This window comes from Galeopterus variegatus, unplaced genomic scaffold, assembly GCF_000696425.1.
Source record: "Galeopterus variegatus unplaced genomic scaffold, G_variegatus-3.0.2 Scaffold159, whole genome shotgun sequence".
NCBI classification, from domain to species: domain Eukaryota; kingdom Metazoa; phylum Chordata; class Mammalia; order Dermoptera; family Cynocephalidae; genus Galeopterus; species Galeopterus variegatus.
This window is the reverse complement of record NW_007726270.1, coordinates 502,435-513,763: the sequence shown is the minus strand read 5'-3', so window position 1 is coordinate 513,763 and position 11,329 is coordinate 502,435. Positions and strand designations below refer to the sequence as shown.

The window sequence follows — 11,329 nt, the reverse complement described above, 5'->3', positions numbered from 1 at the left end:
GGACATAATAATCAACTACATTGTATATTGACAAAATAAAAATAATAAAAAATAAATAAAATTTTTAAAAAATCACTTAAAAAAAAAAATAAAAAACACTTATAAACTCTATTATGTTAAACTCTGAAACTGCCATTATTGTAAATCAAAATGATCAAATGTTGATAATTTCATATGGTTCAACCTACTAACATGCCAGGCAATGTGCTGATCTAAGGCAGTAAGCAAGAACGCATCACAGAGAGGTAAAGGGACAGGAAATATGACAAAGAAGGTAAAAAACAAGGAGGCAGATGAGAAAACTGGAAACAAACCAAATGTCCACTAACAGATGGATAAATAAACAGTGGTATATCCATACAATGGAACACTACTCAACAATAAAAAGGAATGAACTATTGATACATGCAACAACAGGAATAAATCTCACGATAAACCATGTTGAGTAACAGAATCCATCCAGCTTGTGAGATTAGGGGTATGGGGGAGGAGGGAGATAGGGAGAGACTGCAAAGGAACAGGAAGTTTGGAAGTGATAGAAATGTTCACTCTCCCAACTGTGGTGGTGGTTTTGTGGGTATACAAAAATATCAAACTTCTGAAATTCTACAATTTAAACATGGAAATTTATTGTATGTCAGTGATACCTCAAAACACTGTTTAAAAATCACTGAAGATATCTTCAGTGATTTCCCAATTAATCAAGAATATTAATTGTCAGATTGTGCTGAGTATAGTTTCAGAGGAGCAGTAAGATCCTCATGCCCTTCAAAAAGTGAAATGGGAATCTGACCCCAATATTAGTAACAGTTACATTACTTTGGGAGGACTAGTACTTCACTGCTAGGACCTCAATATTTCGCTAGCAGCCAAATATTAAAAGTCATCTAAGGGAAAATCTAGAGAACAAAATTAGCAAACAAGAAAATAGGGTGCTGGTAAGAAAATAAGAATAGCAATTTTGTCAATGAATTTCAGGAAGTCCCTTTTACAGAGTCACACACATATACAGAATATCAAGGCCCTCTGAAATGGGATTACTTTTAATAAACTAAAATGGTGTTCAAACAAATTATGAAATATTTTTAAATGAACTGGAAAACGTGGAGAACAGCTGAACAGAATCATTTGCAGAAGCAGCCAAAATATCAGAGCTTAAACAGTTAAAAAGGTAGTTCATCTATTTCAGGAGTTTAATACAAAATACGAAGAAAAGAGGCTAGAAAGATTTAGATGAAAACACACAGCTGACAAGTCACATGAAATAAATTAACTGAATTTTAATGCCAGCTCTGCTTAAGCCTGAATGCGAACAGTGTTCTCACTATGATGAACAATGCTGCTGTTCACAAGCCAACAGTCTACTGCTGGTTTCCAGATTGAAGTCTCTATTCTAACCTTTTGAGCTCAATACACTAAACTCCTCTGCTGAAAGAGATATTTATGTAAATGATAATCTTTTGGCAGTTGGCCATCAAAATCATATGTGCCTTTATTTTTCAGATATTTTCCAAAGGTTAGCATTTAAAGAATTTAAGTAACTTCACTTTTCAATTAAGAGTGAATTTAAATTTCCAGTATTATGAATCATGTGAATTAAAGTTGCCAGCAGTTAAATGGCCCACAGAAAGCATTATAAAATCTCAGGCATCAACGAGTTCCTAGTAAGTTCAAATGCAATTTCTGTCTATGCTACTAATCTAGCAGTATTTGTTAATGCCAACACCAATGTAAGCTAAAAGCATTTTGATTATAAATGACAGTGGTTTATGGAAAGTCCATATTAATTCCTTGACAGAAATTACATAAGCCATCCACATCACTTCCATGCAAAATGAAGTTTTAAATTACATAGAAAAAAAATCTCTACTTTAAATCCAAATATAAACATGTTCTTAGAGCATAATTTATGAAGAAGGTATTATTTATCATACTTTATAAGTAGCTGCCTAATAATGTCATTATTTAATAGGAGGTTAAAATTAAGATAAATTTTCTTAAATGATTTAAACAAGGCAAACTCTTAAATGCCTTAGAATTTTATTACCTTGAAATAAATTTAACTTCTAGTAGACTCTCAAATGCTTTCTACCAGTGAATGCCCATTTATTAAATACTCTCCATGTACCAAACACTCTGGAGATTCTGGGAGACAGATGGAACACACAAACAGAAAGTGGCATTGTAGCCAAAGAGGCAGAAACAAAAGATAAATGAAATCCATTTTTGTACCCACTGCTATCTGTAAAGACAACCCAAAACCCTAGACTTCTCAGGAGCTAACTATACTCTCCCCTTCTGTCTTCACCCAGATAATTCCTACCTGTCCTTTGTACTCAGAGCAATTTCCCCTTCCACAGGGAAGCCTCCCAAGACCAGTTCATATTCCTCTACCAAATAAGTCCCCAGAGTACATAGACTTTCTTGCACACCACATATCAAAATTGGAATTTTATATTCATTAGTTTATTTTTTAGTACCTATCCCCACCCCCAGGCTGAAAATTCCACTAAAGCTGGGAACAAGTTTGGTTTTGTATCTCCAATGTGCAGAAATACCATCATAATCCTGTTGTCCCATAACTCTTTGCAGAGTGAATAAACTACACACAAAAAAAAATGTTCTTCCTAAAGAACTCTATTCTTTTAAAATGCAATGATTTTCACCTTACTATTCTTTTTGATATTGACAAAAACCGTGCTTGAGAAAAAGCAGGGTGATCCATTTTGAGTTCATTTTTGCACAGGTGTGAGGTAGAAATCCAACTTCATTCTTTTGCATGTCGAAATCTAGGTGTCCCAGCAACATTTGTTGAAAAAACTGTTCTTTCTCCATTGAATGGACTTAGCACTCTTGCCAAATTCAACTGGCCATAGAGGTACAGGTTTATTTCTGGATTCTTAACTCTATTCCATTGGCCCATGTGTTTATCCTGATGCCAGTGCCATGCTGTTTTGATTATTGTAGCTTTGCAATAAGTTTTGAAATTGGGAATTGTGAGCCCTCCAACTTTGTTTTTCAAGACTGTTTTTGTTATTTGGGGCACCCTGCAATTTCATATGAATTTGAGGATCAGCTTTCTGTTTCTGAAAAAAAGGCTATTGCAATTTTGATAGAGATTGCACTGAATCTGTAGATCACTTTGAGTAGTACTGACATCCTAATATTTAGTCTTCCTATCCATGATCACAAAATAACTTCCCATTTGTTTAGGTCTTCTTTAATTTCTTTTAGCAATGTTTTGTAGTTTCCAGTGTAGAAGTCCTCCTTGGTTAAATTTATTCTGAGGTGTTTTATTTTTTTTAGATCCTATTGTAAACAGAATTGCTTTCTTAATTTCTTTTCAGATTGCTCACTGCAGGTGTATAGAAATACAACTGATTTTTGTGTGCTGATCTGTACCTTGCCAACTTTGCTGAATTTGTTTATTAGCTCTAATAGCTTTCTTGTAGGTTCTTTGGCATTTCGTATACATAGGACCATGTCATCTGCAATTAGAGGTAGTTGTATCTCCTCCTTCCAAATCTGAATCCTTTTATTTCTTTTTCTTGACTAATGGTGCTGACGAGAACTTCGAGTATAATGTTGAACAGCAGTGGTGAAGGCAGGCGTCTTAGCTCTGGCTGCTATAAAAGAATACCACAGACTGGATGGCTTGAACAGCAAACATTTATTTCTCAGAGTTTTGGAGAATAGAAGTCAAAGATCAGGGTGTCATATGGTGGGGTTTTGGTGAGGGCCCTCTTCTTGGTTTGCAGACAATCTCCTTGCTGTGTCCTCACAAGGCAGAGACAGAGAGAATAGTTCTTTGGTCTCTTCTTGTAAAGGCACTAATCCCATCATGAAGAGTTCACCCTAATGACCTCATCTAAGCCTAATTACCCCTCGAAGGCCCCAACTTCAAGCACCATAACTCTGTGGTTAGAGCTTCAACATATTGATTTTGGCAGGACACAAATATTCAGTCCCCAGTAGCAGGCATCCTTGTCGTCTTCCTATGTTAGGGAGGAAGCTTTCAGTCTCTCAACACTGAGTACGATGTTAGCTGTGGGTTTTTCATAAATGCCCTTTATCATGCTGAGTAAGTAGTCCCCTTCTATTCTTAGCTTTCTGAGTGTTTTTATCATGAAGGAGATTGGATATTGTTAAATGCCTTTTCTGCATCAAGTATTCTCTTGTAATCCTTTTTATTTTTGTAAGGTTGATAGTAATGTCCCAGTGCTTTCTGATTTTAGTTATTTGTGTCTTCTCTTTTCTTCTTTGTCAGTCCAGTGAAAGGTTCACCCATTTTTTTCTTAAAATACATGTTTTTAAAATTTTCTTTTATGTGAATTTTTTTTCCTTTAATCTATTGTGAATTCCAGCAAATATAACCACTTAGGATTGTTTTTACTACCTATGCCACTGATCACCTCTACTAATAAAAATGAATAGGTTTATAGACATTATTATTTGGATATACTATGATTACTTCAATTAGCATAATTTTATTTAAGAGACAGGTTATCTGTGTTGCCGATTTTGGCAATTTCAGGAATACCTGGTGTAGTTTATGAGATAAGCTTTTTTTGCTGTTGTTAAAAAAGATGACCAGTAAGGGGATCTTAACCCTTGACTTGGTGTTGTCAGTGCCACACTCTCCAAAGTGAGCTAACCGGCCATCCCTATACAGGGATCCGAACCCATGGCCTATGAGATAAACTTTGACCGAGTCTCACTTTGAGACTGAGCCTTGTTCCCACTTCACAAGAAGTGACCTTGGACAAACCAACTAGCCAGAACCTAGGGTCCACATCCCTAAAATGAAGACACTGCAACATGTCCTATCTACCTCACAGGGTTCCTGTACAGATCGACTAGGTCAATATATGTAAAAATTTTTAGATAACTACTAAGTACTATAAAATCACAATTATAGATAAGCAAGTGAAGTTAACCACCAAAATAATGATCTCAACTTCATGCCTACAGTGAAAAGCTACACAAAACAGCTTAATATAAAATGGCCAGTTAAGCAATTGTAGACTATATTACCCACACTATGTTCACAGCCTACTCTACTGAATCTAATCTTTGGAAATTCACATTAGGGAAAAAATATGAGTTAAGATATTTATTAGTGTTTATATAAACAAGCTTTAACCACTAATTCAAAAATAGAAGGGATTTTCTCCCCAACAAGAGTACATTCTTTAATAGGACTATTTGAATAAGTATTCCATACAAATAGAATATACACCTTACCATAAGGAAGGAAGGAAAGAATATTTTACATTACACAGAACAGACGTTCAGTTGCTTAAACCAAGATGATTTACCCTTCCAACCAAATACTTATTTTTCACATTTATTACAAATGTTGCAGTCAGTTCAGTATATGCCAACAATCATACTTTAACAGTTAGTGGTGTGAAGCACACCTGACTGTTTCAAAAGGGACATGTGACCCACTCTTCATTTCAGAGGAGCAGAAGTGGCTGAATTGCTCTCTGCTCTTTAATGTTTCAACCAACAATTCCACTGCCTCATGAAGGCCAGTGTCTTAGGTTGCTGAAGTTTTGAATATCTGCCTTTTTCAATCCTTCAAGGCAGGTAAGCCAAGTGAATGCACCATCTCTGAGGGCGTCACGGTCTGTTCTATACCCTGCTTACTTGCAAATACCATTAAAATGGCTTTTCTCAGTTCTTCCACAAATATGGCAACCAACTTTGATCTGGAAATGCCAATTTGGTTTTGGTTACAACCATCTACTACCTAAGCAACTGCACCAGTGTTTCTATAATATCTCCTATATGGCCATGTCCTCCTAAACCCCAGACTTGGAACTTAAGGTTTTATATGTTACCGTCTCAACATTAAATCCAACAGTAGAACAGTAGTAATGACTTCTCCAACCTGTATTCCATACAAAATTGTGGTCTTTTCCTGTTTCATCTAATCCCCAAATTAAAATCCTCATTTCCCAGGTTCCAAACAGACTAGAAAAAATACTTGAGAAAAATCCACCATGACAAAGTGCCTGTTTGCCCTTGCTAATCCTCAGAGACTGGCCCTGGCCTCGGCAGCAATTCCTATTCACGCCACCTCTGCCTGCCCTGGCCTCCAGCTCCGGCTCTGCTCCAAGCCTGGACTTCCACACTGAACTTGTCAATTCTGTTTATCTTTTCAAAGAAACTTTTGGTTTCACTGCTTCTCTCTATTCTTATTCTATTCTCAGTTTTCTTTATTTCCACTCTAACCTTTACTACTCCTTCCTTCTGCTAGCTTTGAGTTTAATTTGTTCTTCTTTGAATATTCCCAATTAATTTTCAAGATCAGATTAATTGAAAACAACCTACCATTGCAAAAAAAGTTTACAAATTGGTAATACTTGAACCTACCTACAGTTTAGGACTTTTCTTGATATTATATTACCAAAACTCACTAGAGAAACAAATAGATGCTTAAACCGATGTAGGATTGTAACAGTCATCTTCAACTCTTAAATTTTAATATTCTTCAGAACAGCTCATTTTTCTCACTCACTAAATTTGTTAGGAAATGTTATACTTTGAATCAATTAATTTATATTAATTCTGCTTTATTTATGGGGATTCAGTTTAAGATTTCATTTGGAAATAGGTTTACACTGGGGGTAAAAGTCTGAAAAACAGTATATGAGGGGTCTTCAAAAAGTTCATGGGAAGATTAGTATTATCTTTTAATTCTACTTTTCACAGACTTTTTGAAGTAGCCTCGTATTTCAGCATGATGCCTACCATGACAGTGTAAGTGATCAGATAATAGCAATTGAGATGACAAAACAGTAATTTCAAGCCAGGGTAATAAGAGAACACTTCAGTAAAGAGGTAAAAGAGGCAAAATATTTCACAACTGACTCAATATGAAAATAGTACCTATGATATGATATTTTAAAATGTGCAGATGAAAGTAAATGAGATCAAATTTTCATAGTTTGTTCTAGGCAACACTAATAATATTATGAGTTGCTACCAAGTGATAAGAGGTGTCCATGTAATTTTCGCCTTTAAGAAATCTAAAAAGGTATCACATTAATCACAAATAGGAAGCAAATGGTTTGCAGTAAAACTCTTAAAAACTAGCATAGAGAATCGAGCCTCTGAACTCAAAGTCAGTCTATGAATATGTCTCACATTACAGCAAAACCTTTATTACACATATCATCTTAAAAGATTTAACGTTTAATAAGTATAGAACCCAAATTCTATAATGTTTAGGATTTAATATTTTAAAATACAAATTTATAAGCAGATCAATTTTTTAGAAAACTCTTCTTTCGGGCCGACCCTGTGGCGCACTCGGGAGAGTGCGGCACTGGGAGCGCAGCGACGCTCCCGCTGCGGGTTCGGATCCTATATGGGAATGGCCGGTGCGCTCACTGGCTGAGCGCAGTGCGGGCGACACCAAGCCAAGGGTTGCGATCCCCTTACTGGTCACGAAAAAGACAAAAAAAAAAAAAGAAAAGAAAAGAAAACTCTTCTTTCTTCACATCCACTCTTCTCCCAAAAGTTAATTTTAAAGAATTTTAGGAGGAAAAGGTATTACTAAACTTAAAAACTATGCCATATGATTAGATAACCATTCATTTGCCTATGATCATGATTCTCGGTGCTGACAAATTTACAGGAAAGCCATTTGCGGGGGGGGGGGGAAGGAAAGTCAACCTTTCATTAAATTGTTTTTCTCTTGTTTTTCTGCTACAGAAAGGGGGAGCAGAATGCATTACATCGCATTTTATCACTGAACGTGCTAACAATGTTTCTAGTGAAACACTCCCATCTTGTGGCCTTCTTGAATATTGCCAACAGAGGCTACTTCTGCAGTGTGGTTGTACATCAGCAACTGACATATTCTTAGCGTTTTCATTAGCTAGGATTTTTGCTGTACATTACTTTTGTTTATTCTCATATTTTGAAAAGTCTTAGAAATATTTTTATCTGGAATTCTGAAATCACAAACCTTTACTGAAAAAACTAACTTCAGGAAAAAAAATTATGTCTCTAAAGGCATATTTAATTTTTTTGTTAAATTCGATTCCTTCAATAATCAGACTTGTTTAAAAATATGAATACGCATAATACTCTTACAAGTATTACAAAATGAACTAAAACCTGCACAGGTAATAATATTTTTTACATATTAAACATGTATTTTTTACACATTAAAACATACATTTTAGAGAAATTGATTTTGCTATTTGTTTCCAAATAGCCTTAGTTAATATACTTGAGTCTTTCATGTTGATGCTAGAAACACACCAATTTGGAACATTTAAGTTTCTTTTCTCAGAAGAGTTTAAATGCTGAAAAAATATTTTTTAAATCAATTTTATCCTATTAAAAGCAGAGGAAAACCTACTGCAAAAGCTACCTAGAAAAAAATTATAACCACTTAGTACATATGAAAATGGTATAAATACTTAAACAGATGCACCAGCTGTTAAGTGGTAAATATCACAATTAATTCTTTTAAGCTTTCCATACAAAACCTACTACAGTTACTAGACACAATTAGGACTAAATAAAGCATTTATTATTTGGCGTTTCATATAAGTTGGTAAATAGCTTACAATTTTTTAATAAAAAAGATAAAGTCAATGCTCTAGAAAAATTTCTATCTGTTGGAACATTCTCACTAATACATTATAATTATTCTAAATACTCATGAGTGTATCAATGAAAAATTGAATAAAATATATATGAAAATAAAAATAAAATTAGTTTAGTTCTATATTTCTACTACCTCAGACCCACTGCCTAGCTGTGTTGCTACAGAAGACAGACCCCTGGCTTCCAGAACAGGCCTGGGGAAGCTCCACAGTTATAGTTGTAAGAGCCTAACTCCTGCTCTCTCCCTCCTAGGGTTATGAGTATTAAATGAGAGATAATCTAGATAAAGTGCTTAATCCCATGTATGGCAAATATTGAGGGCTCGAGTAATACATTAGCTAGTACTTTTATTAGAATGTGTCCAGCACATAAAAAAACTCTATAAATATTTGTTTAATGAACACAACCAAATATTTAGCATACAAAAATGGAGTCATCAAAGTCACAGCCTTTTAAAACAACACTGACAGCAGCCTGGAGGAAGAAACTGAAGATAGGAAGCTGTCTAGAAGTGGGCCAATATGAAGCAACTCCACTAAATCGTGGCATTCACAAAAGGGTTATAAATGTAAGAAACCTTAAAAATGCAGCTGAACTCAAAGTAACAGGTAAATGTCTGTGAAAACATTGCTGTGATTTTAGTATCACCCAACTAATGGCAGAAACCACTAAGTGTTTAGTAAAATATGTAATCACCATCCAGTCTATGTGTAATGAGACTTTACTATATGCTTGGCCCAGGTAGACTTGTCCTATAAGAGAAACAGTTTACCCACATTTAGAACAAGAAGGAAGTATCTAAACAGTATTCTTTTCAAGACAAAGTGAGGCTTCTCATTTACCACCTTCCCGCAACCCATGTCTTCCTCAATCCAACGTCATCAGATTTCTTTTTTCTTTCTGAAAAAGCCCCTACTGCCTACTCAATACTAAGCACTTGCAGAGAAACAAGGAATTCGGCAATGTTTAAGGAAGTTACAGTTTGTGGAGCGTATAGTCTCCTTCAGGAGACAAACATTAAAGAAATAGCAATGCAAATATTTATAAGAGGATTACTATGGCGAGTGCTAAGAGGGACTAAATACACCAGTGCATAATGGACACATCTAATAAAATCTTGGAGGGGGGGTGTCTGGTTACAATAGGTTTCCTGAAGTAGTAACACTGAGAAGAGACAAGAAAGAGGTGGGAGAAAGGTGAGGATGGACCAGCGAGAAGAACATGTGGAAAGGTGAGAAGCAGGAGGGAGAAGGCCCGAGAAAAGAGCGGGAGTCACGCTGAGGATGCTTGGAACTCCAGGGTAGACCTGATGCTTGATGTGCAAAGACCATCATTTCCACTTTATACCACCCAGAATCAAATTCAATACTACTCTAAAAGCAACTCATAGTTGCTCTCCTGCCTATGACATCTTCCCAAGCAGTCCTCAGTGCTACAGAAATTACTTTTCATGTACTCTCAACTAGGGGTTTAAATACCAGGGGGGCAGACCATGCAGTTGGCAAGTATAGGGGAAAAAGGCAATTTTAAAAATGATCTAAAATGTAGGCTATAAATACATCATTTTATTCAAAAATAAAGACTAAACTGATCCTAAGAAAAAACTATTTACAACGGGAGAGACACACAGGAAAATTAGTCCTATAAATTCTTGCAGATGTTTAGAATAACTAACTTTTTCTGTTACCCTGCAACACAGCTATGGGTGATGTTATTTACTGCCCAGCTCTCTCATAGTCATGGAGTGCCACTTTGTGCCATTTTCTATCACTTATTTTATCTTCATTGGGAGATAGTCAACTGCTTTCTGCACTTATCATTTACCCTAATTTTTCTATCCAGGTTTATTTCTATTCCATTCCCAGCAAGAAATTCTCAAAATATGCTCCCTCAGGTCAACAGGGTTCCCTAACTGAGGCCAAGTTGCACTATTACAACCGATAATAGGCACTAGAGCATCAGGTAATGGATACAATTTTTTCAAGAAAAATGCAATGGATCTTCCATTTCACTCAGAGCAAATGCCGAAGTCCTTACAACAGCCCTCCGAAAGCCATCCATGTGTCCATGTCAGCTCCTGGCTGTTGCTGTTCCTCCAGCATCGACTTCAGGCACTCTCCAGCCTCAGGACCTTTGTCTCAACTGTTCCCTCTGCTGGAAATACATTCCTAGATATCAGCTCGGCTAATTCTGTCGCCTGCTGCCAGCCTTTGCTCAACTCCTCCCTTCCCAATGTCTACTATCCTGCCTCCCAATTTAATGTGGAACCTGGACTACCCCTCCTCCCCTAACTCTCCTCTAATTGCATGGGGCCTATTCACCTGCACACTGTACTATAGGACATGCACTGTTTATTAGCCATCACTCCCTGCTGGAGTGCATGGCTCCTCAGGGCAGGGACATTTGCCGGTTTCGTTCACGGACATACCCAAGCTCCTGGAACAGTGCCTGGTCCATAATAGATGCTCAATTACCATTTCCTGAATAAATGAATGAATTTTAGTCTTTCTCCCATTAATCTGTCTCACACCCTTGGATGTTGCTACAAGTCTGGTAGCAACAAAAAAACAAATAAGTAGCAAAATATATAAATACATAAACCCAAAAACAAACATGTCTAGTTTAACATGTTTTTCTTCTCCAAAAAACAAAAGTAGGCATGATTTGCAGGTGCACTGAAATAAACTAAAAAATCCTT

The 11,329-nt window shown here is 36.2% G+C and overlaps 1 protein-coding gene and 1 pseudogene across 5 annotated transcripts in view; both read right to left on the bottom strand.

Moving 5' to 3' along the window:
* KIDINS220 (kinase D-interacting substrate, 220kDa) overlaps nucleotides 1–11,329 on the bottom strand; it is a 104,500-nt gene that overhangs the window by 28,530 nt on the left and 64,641 nt on the right. The gene's annotated exons all lie outside the window — the stretch shown is intronic.
* LOC103609205 lies at nucleotides 5,402–6,002 on the bottom strand (annotated as a pseudogene).